This window comes from Priapulus caudatus, unplaced genomic scaffold (assembly GCF_000485595.1).
Source record: "Priapulus caudatus unplaced genomic scaffold, Priapulus_caudatus-5.0.1 Scaffold56, whole genome shotgun sequence".
In the NCBI taxonomy this organism is placed as follows: Eukaryota; Metazoa; Priapulida; class Priapulimorpha; order Priapulimorphida; family Priapulidae; genus Priapulus; species Priapulus caudatus.
In genome coordinates, this window is record NW_014577117.1 from 482,680 (window position 1) to 491,032 (window position 8,353).

The following is an 8,353-nucleotide window of genomic DNA, read 5'->3' on the forward strand; positions in this document are numbered from 1 at the left end:
GAGAGAGAGAGAGAGAGAGAGAGAGAGAGAGAGAGAGAGAGAGAGAGAGAGAGAGAGAAGAGCTGATTTCAACATGGTGTTTATATTACACACATAATATCGTTGCGAATGTATATAATCGTATGAAATTTGCACTGCGCAAATTTTGCTTGTACATTATCTATACCCCGTACAGACTGCAAAATTTTATCCCACATCAAATTAGCACGGATTGACGGTGCATGGTCAGTTTAACTTGTTACGTCACCCAGCAGACAGCTACTGTACTTTTATGTGACCTAAATAAGGCTATGCGTATGCGCATTGCGAAATTTAGCGCGCGTGTGGTACAAGATGGCGTACACACACAGTTTAGAACGGGAATAGGCCTACTTGGTACGCTCCAACTTAGCTCGCTTCGAAGCGGGTCTACCCCACCTTCATTTGCAGGGCCAAATTGGAGCGGACCAGCGCGTATTTGGAGCGGAATAGCGCGTACACACTGCAAACATTTAAGGCGAGCCAGGCCCGCACTAGTTTGATGTGGTATCCAATTTGCAGTCTGTACGAGGTATAATTCGTGTTAGCTGTACTGTAGTAGTATGTGCGTGGTACGCAATGACCAGCGCTTTGTGACGTAGGGGAAGGATAGAGGCAGAAGGAAGCCGGGCGCTGGGTAATGCAATGTTGAATCCGTTTGAGCGCCGAACGAGGCTGCGTATAATTCCTCGTTCAACAGTGCAGCACGGCCGGAAGTTCACAAACGGCTTTTCAGGAAATCAGAATGTGTAGATGAAAGCTTAAATCACTGGAGCTGCTATCCCAGAAACTCATTTCGCTGAAAGCTCTCCTCGCTGCCGCGCTCGTAGTCTCTCACCAATTCTACTCACAGCGAACGCGCAACGAGACGACTCACGCAGACGAATAACGAGACGCCCCATCAGGCGCCAGTCTAGATCGTATTTTAATATTAACAGTAATCTAAACAATAAATGCCTAATACAGGATAAAAAGCGGCGGAACAAAAGTCGGTCGGCCGAACGGCGACGTTTATTTACGAAATGCGAGCAAGAATCGACTGGGAATATGAGTCGGGCCGTTGCAGAATACTTAGGTGATTGGCGGATGAGTTAAATACATGCCATGAAGTGCACGTCACATGTCAGTGGGACCGGCAACAGCTGAACAGAGGTAAACAGGCGCCCAAATCTGTGAACTGCTGCCGAGTTGGCCATAAATAAATGTCTAAATATAAATGTGCATATATATATATATATATATATATATATATATATTTATATAATATCTACAGTCTATGTCTATACAGACATTTTTGGAAACTAAAACTTGCCGAGCTCATGAGGAAAGTGGGTCGGCTGTTCTGGGCGTATTCGTGTGGCGGTGATAAAATGTTGAAGCTTACAATTCTAGCCAGAAAACACGTTTCGGTGTCGCAATTTCGTGCGCGCTCTAGTAAGATTTTATTTGTAAAATTACTAATGTGCGCGATGCTGAGATGTCGACGTAGATGAGGTAGAGTCAGCCAACTAATAAATTATTTCTTGTCTCCAAAAAACGTAAAGGCTGTATTAAACGTTTATATGAAATAATGTGGGGCTGTCGTACTTTATACAATCCTGCTGTCCGGTGTTATATACGACCGCTGAGTACTAGGCGTGCTTACATAAACCATTAAGTTGCCATAAGCAGGCATGCAAGACCAGCGCACCAAATTACATCTTGTCCACATCATTCTCCTCATGAAAAGGCAAACATCGGACGTGTGGAAACATTACACGGCGTTTATATTCGTTTCTCTTTCCCCCTCGCGGCGTTTTCATATGTACGCGGGTAACGGTTTACCTCAGAAATATCACCTGTCGTTTCCAATTTCGGTTTACGGCTCGCATAAAACACGCTCGCCGACGAACGCGCGACGTTTTTCGTATCGGGTTGTGCCTGCCGGCGTGCGGGCGGCCGCTATAAGCCTGTGCCTCTAGTTAAAATCAGACCGTATCGTCGGCCGAGCGCTCGCATAGCGGCGATTGTCGCGCGTCATATTGTACAGAGGGTGAAAAGTCAACTGCTTATTTTTTCCGATTCCCTTCGGAGCAGAGGAGAAATATATAAAAGGAGGAAGAGAGAACATAAAGGCAGAGAGTGAGAACGGAGCGAAGCGTGAGGGATAAGAATGGATGCGTATAGCAGGTGGATGCTTAGAAGAGAGACACGACGATGGAGATGATTACATGCACGGGGACTTTTCCAATATGTCTGAAATTTGATGTTCTGCCGTTATAATGAAAACGCAAGCCTATTGAATTAATGCGCTCGGCTACGACTGGGACTCAACTTCAGATATGATCGTTCAAACCGGATAATTGATACCCACTGCGCAGAAGATACGGACGAGGATAGTGAATGCGTGAACACATTCCCCACGCGTCAAACGAGCGAAATATCGCAGTCGCGTTTTTCCCTCAAAACAATTCTTCAACTAACTAATTATAATTAATGAGTTATGCAAGGAAGCACTTAACCGCCTAACTATATATCGTAGTAAACATCCGTCTGTGCCTTCGATCCACGAAACGACTCTATTGCGAACTAAATAACTCATTCGCTAATCATATGATTACTAAGCAATTAATTCGGAAAATGCAACAGCAAAACGGCACAAAATCACGAAAAAATATAATTGGCGCTGGCTAGGCGGCTATCAGACATTGTGAGCAAACGAGAACGATAGCGTCTGCGTTTAACACGCTCTCGGCAAGATATCTCATCATCGCATCAATGCACACATAAATGCGCCCGAGTCATAACTCTGACTGTAGCACCGTTACTATCTTTTTACACTATGAGTAAAACACTGTCGAATCTGTGATAGCGGCCAACTCTATGGAACGGACAACTGTCCTTAAAGAAACATTACCATTGAGTAGTAGAGCCAGGAATCTGCCTCTAACCACCCTTATAGAACAGTCACCTCTCTATAATGGCTATTTTTGCCGCTATACTTGGGTGACCGCTATATACAGGATCGACCATGTATGAATCTTACTGCTTGATTTAAGCAGGCAGCGTGGAGAGCGAGGACATGGCTCGTAAGGATGCACAGACGAGCGGCCGTGGTTAATACAAGCAAGTCATTTACTGAACTAGTCTACTATATCAAGCTCTGCTAAGCCTAGCGCACGCGAATCGCCTAATAATGATATTGTCGTTGGGGAGGCGTGTGCGCATACGTGCAGCGCGCAGCCTAGGTACGCTATATCTCGAATGCAAGTGTGTGTAAGTGCCATGCCGTCAGGTTTCTCTATATAGGAGATCGTCTGCTCTCTTACACAGGAGCGAAACTATAATAATACTTTAGCATGAGCTGATAAAACGAGTTTAAACTAATTTGAGCGATATATGTTCGAGGGGAAGAATCGACTGTCAATCGCAGGTGCGGCGTAATTACGTTGTGGTAAAAATGTGAGCTGTGTCAGTGTCTCGTTATTCTAACAACAACGAACGCCGCGTTCGCGCTTGATGGCAGCGCACGCTATAGTATTGAGTGCATGTGACGCAGTGACAATTCTCTGTCAACGCATGCAGGACGGTCATTATTTTTTATTCCACGAGAGTACTGAATAATTAGTCAGAGCGCTGTGCTTGTCATCGACATCATTAATTTGTCGAATTCGATGTACTGTACGTAGAATCCTAGTTACTTTGGTAACGTTTTAGGTTATGCATATGGGATATACAGCGACATCTACTTGCGGTCATAACTACGCTATATATGCTACACGCATGCACGCACGCGTACGCTATATACCACTGCGTGACCCATATGCGCACTTATTGCCATATATCGTCCGCATGTAAAATTCCATATAATCTCGTCTGCGTTTATGTGTGTACTAAGTCTATGACGGACTTTCAAATCTGCGCATACGTTTCGTTGAAAGTTGTTTTAATTTGATTTAGAACGTTATGACATATATACAGGACCTTGGCGCATCTCTTTCCTGAAACCGGCTGTGTCGCATTTGTAAGCCATTTGCAGCAATGTTTCGTGCATGAATTTAGCATGGTGAAATAGACCGAGCAACCTGACGAATCTCTCTTTCTCTCGTTCACTTGGATTCCCGCTCCAGTAATTCTCCTCACATCACCAGCCGTCGCGCTTCTATAGCAGCGCGTCCAGCACCAGCGCCTCCTCGATTGATTTCACGAGCTGACTGCTTGCTGCGTACTTCCTACTTCCGATGTCGCTCACGCTCACCCTCGCGAACGTCGACTGCGACGGGCAGTCGCGTTATCTGTGCGTCACAGTGCCACGCGTAATCCGTTAATACTTTCCCGCCCGCTCTGTGGCCATTGTACAAATACTTTAGCGTCGTGTCAATAGAGAGCTTTCTGTCACAATAAGTCGCGCTGCGAAGCGCGCGCTTACGAATTCAGCGCGCCCGACCCAATAGCATGGATTTTGCGAAGTCCTGCTTTGTGGTCGGAGCGAGTCGGTGACACCGGCTTGCTAGTATCGTGTCGCACGTGAGACATTTTATAACGTAGCCATAGCGCCACCATCATAGAGATAATAGCTGCGTATTGTTTATTATTAACTGTTATGTTTGGTATTGGTGCGGTGAACGTAACTACGAAATTTAACGTAACGTGGTAAACGTACGTGTGATGTGTAAAATGGTAACGTGATGTAACGTTGGACACGTAACATAAAATAAGCTAGTATATTGTGATATTGAATTAATAAAATTTGAGTATAATCTGTGCACGGAATCGGTGCATGCGGTAAGGGTCGTGTAATGCTTCAGATATGCTCGGGAAAAGCTATGATAAATAGTACTTTCATTAAAACGATTCGGTATAATAAAGAAAAGATATATCGCGAATGAAAACATATTGGTTTCCTGTACTGTTTGACTTGAGAAACTGAATCAGCAGTACGTAATAATGTTTACCTTTGCGAAATATTTACGTTGTGATCGGTCATTGCTTGCTAAGGTCTATCAAGAATGCAATGTATCGTTCATGACGGTTCTGAACTATATGATTTATATCATGGCTATGAACCTATGAACTTGCTTAGCTATAAGATGAACATTGTGTGATTTAAACATTCGAAGGCTGCTCACAATCACGGTTCACCGCCGAATGCATCCAACATCAAACCTGTATATAGGTCACTCGTGTGTCAAATGCACATACTCGTAAATCACAAGTCATTAATAATAAGATATAATAACACAAGTCACATATGGGAAACCCCTGGAATATCACAGATAGAAGCTCGCTGTATAACTGCTGCTCAGGGGGAAACGCCGAATGTGTTCTCTGCAGACATGTGTCTGTTCTGTGGTGGTGTCCACTAACACTGACTTGACTGCATACACTCAAGATCTCGGATCTCAACACTGGACCCCCAACTTTTACTAAAGATGGCGACACTACCACGTGACTCACTTTCAGCAGACGACTAAACTCTGATAACCTTCTTGACGCGAACACGCGCCCGTAACAGATACACTCTTCTTCATTCAAAAGTGTTATGGGGCAAATATTGTCCCGGCTACAACTTGTTCGGTCCTAATTGATTTTAAGTAATGACACACTCGCGGTTGCGTGCGGCAGACAGCGCGATCATCAGCCGCCGGGTGGCATGTAGAGAAGGCGATATCACCATACCAGGAGTACATGAAAGAGTGATCTCGCCAATATATAATCGAAATGCGGGCAACGCATGCGTTTAATACGTACAATATGTTCATCGCTAACTTTATAGTTCAATGAAATCGAGTGATCAACTCGTTGAACCCACATGGGGTAGTGTACTGGATGTGTCCAGTAGAGATGGTCCTAGCCTCCGCTTCACACGTGTAGACAAAGGATATACGCACTGATTAAACAACATCAACGATAACGAGAAAGCACAGTTCGTCGCACTGCATGCACTTCTGAGGAATCAACAATTTCTAAGAAAATCTACGGTGTCTGGAAACCAAGCATTATTATAGCATTACGTATTTTACGTATTGCAATATGTAATTTTGCTGTAAGTTAGTTGGAGTTCTTGAAAGGCCCAAACCAACGCAATCTTTATGAAAGAAAATATGTTAGCTAACGGTATGAAATGGCCATGAAATTGCGAAAGAAACGGCGGCGACAGTAGCAGTAACAGTAGCAGTAGTAGCAGCAGTAGCAGTAGCAGTAGCAGTAACAGCAGCAGTAGCGGTAGCAGTAGCAGTAGCGGTAGCAGTAGCAGTAGCAGTAGCAGTAGCTGTAGCAGTAGCAAGATCCTTAAACTAAGTGTCGCGTAATTCATCCATTATTTTTTCATTCACCAAGTCATTCAGACGTGTTTTTTTTTAAACTTTCGGAATTTCAGTCAAGATCGCATGACCCTTGAAAGTTCATACTCGGATTTCCTTTGAAACATTAATAACATCATTGTTCATGGTTAAATCCTTAAACATTGAGCATGTTCGGTGATAACAAAACAAAACCGATTATTTAAGGGCAAAACTCAGTATGAAAACCTGTTATGAAAACTCCCTATACTATGCAGTCATCGTGCCCCTCAGTTAAATTTACCTACGTATCAGGTAATACCGGTGAAAGTGCATGCATGTCCAAATTCTAGTATTATATGCGTATTTATTAGCGCATTCTATTATACACTATACTAGTACACTAGCCCGACCACGCTGCGAGAGTATAACACCAATACACAACATGCTTCACTATGCTTATGATCGTTCCTTGGAGCTATTATATACATTGTATCAGGAGTAAGATAATATAGGATCTTACCTATATTACTATATTACCTATATTATCTTACTCCTGATTGTATGAGTAGCTTTCACCATTAAAGTTACCCACGACCCTAGCTAACGTTTAGATTTGACGAATGCAACGCAAAGCAAATCATTGCGCGCATCGCGTTGAGATTTCACGGAAGATTTCAGTTGTTGATAGCTATATATCTAGCTTATAGCTTATAGCTTATAGCTAACGTTATAATTGAGTTAGCGGTTAATATGTACGAAACTGTCATATTGTAACTTTTTCATACAGCATCTAAACTATATGTAATGTAGGTGTATAGGTATATAGCATATCGATACAGCGGCGATTTCCTGACACCACTGACGTGGATTTTTACGCATGATTTATCTAGGAAACTAGGTCAAGCGACCAGTCAAAAGCGCCTCTGGTGTTGAAGTAAAAGGTAGCTTAATTGCGACGTAGCGTATACTAGTAACGCAGGTTACCTGTACAGAATAGAATAATAAGTAGTTGAGATGTTTCCGATAACGGGTCTCTGGTGAGCAGCACTGCTAAAGAGTCTTTGACATCTGACATTTGCCGCCTTCAATGGAAAGTATCTGTTTCGGTTATACGCGGTCAAAGCGACGATGTCTGGAGACGTGACGACAGCAGAGATTTAATCTGCACTAGACATCACCTAGTAACACACATAGACGCACGCGGGCGCATGTAGACACCGGCGTGGAATCTACACAGTGAATCTAGCAGGGTTCACAAACACAGGGTAGTTTATTTAGTTCACAGTTTTTACTCTTAGTTGTACAGACACGCGCACGCACGCACACGCACACGCACGCGCGTACACCCAAACACGCAGACAAACGCTCACGCGAGCTCTTATTTGCTGTGTCGTGTGAAGCAAGCAACACTATAGCCTGCTTTTTGAGCTTTTCCGTACCGATTTTTCGTTTACACAATTCAACTGAGTGGTGCTAGTGAAAATATGTGCGTATATTATTTCTCCTAATGACGTCAGTAATTTCTGGGGGCTACGCATAAACCATTGGGGGCAATTACATGCTTTATTAAAATTTCTACAAAACAATTAATGAACCTAAACATATTTTCATTAATTAAAATGAACTTTTCATACTAACAAACATGGAGGAAAACTTTGATTCGACGTCACAGTTCGTCAAGCAAGTAGCACCACCCGCACGCAAGACAAAAGCGGGAAAGAAGAATGAGATTCGATTTCAATCTGTATCGGCTTTAATGAACTGCAACTAGGGTACATAGGGCGACCGCTGTCGCCATCAATTCAGATTAATACTCGTGCACAAAGCCACAGTATATATGTAGTTTATTCGCTTAGGAGAGGGTGCACACGCGCGGGGCAGGGACAATTTCAGGGCGTTTTCAATGGAACACGCTTTATATTCATTAGGCATCGGCGAGAGGTCGAGATATTGGCGCTCGTAATCTGCCTTCCGCAGATGCATCGATTCCCGGCCCGGGCAAAGTGTAGCCAACGGCAGCTTTGTCTCCTGTTGACTGTAGCCGCACGCGGCAAGGCAGGCAAGGGTTATCT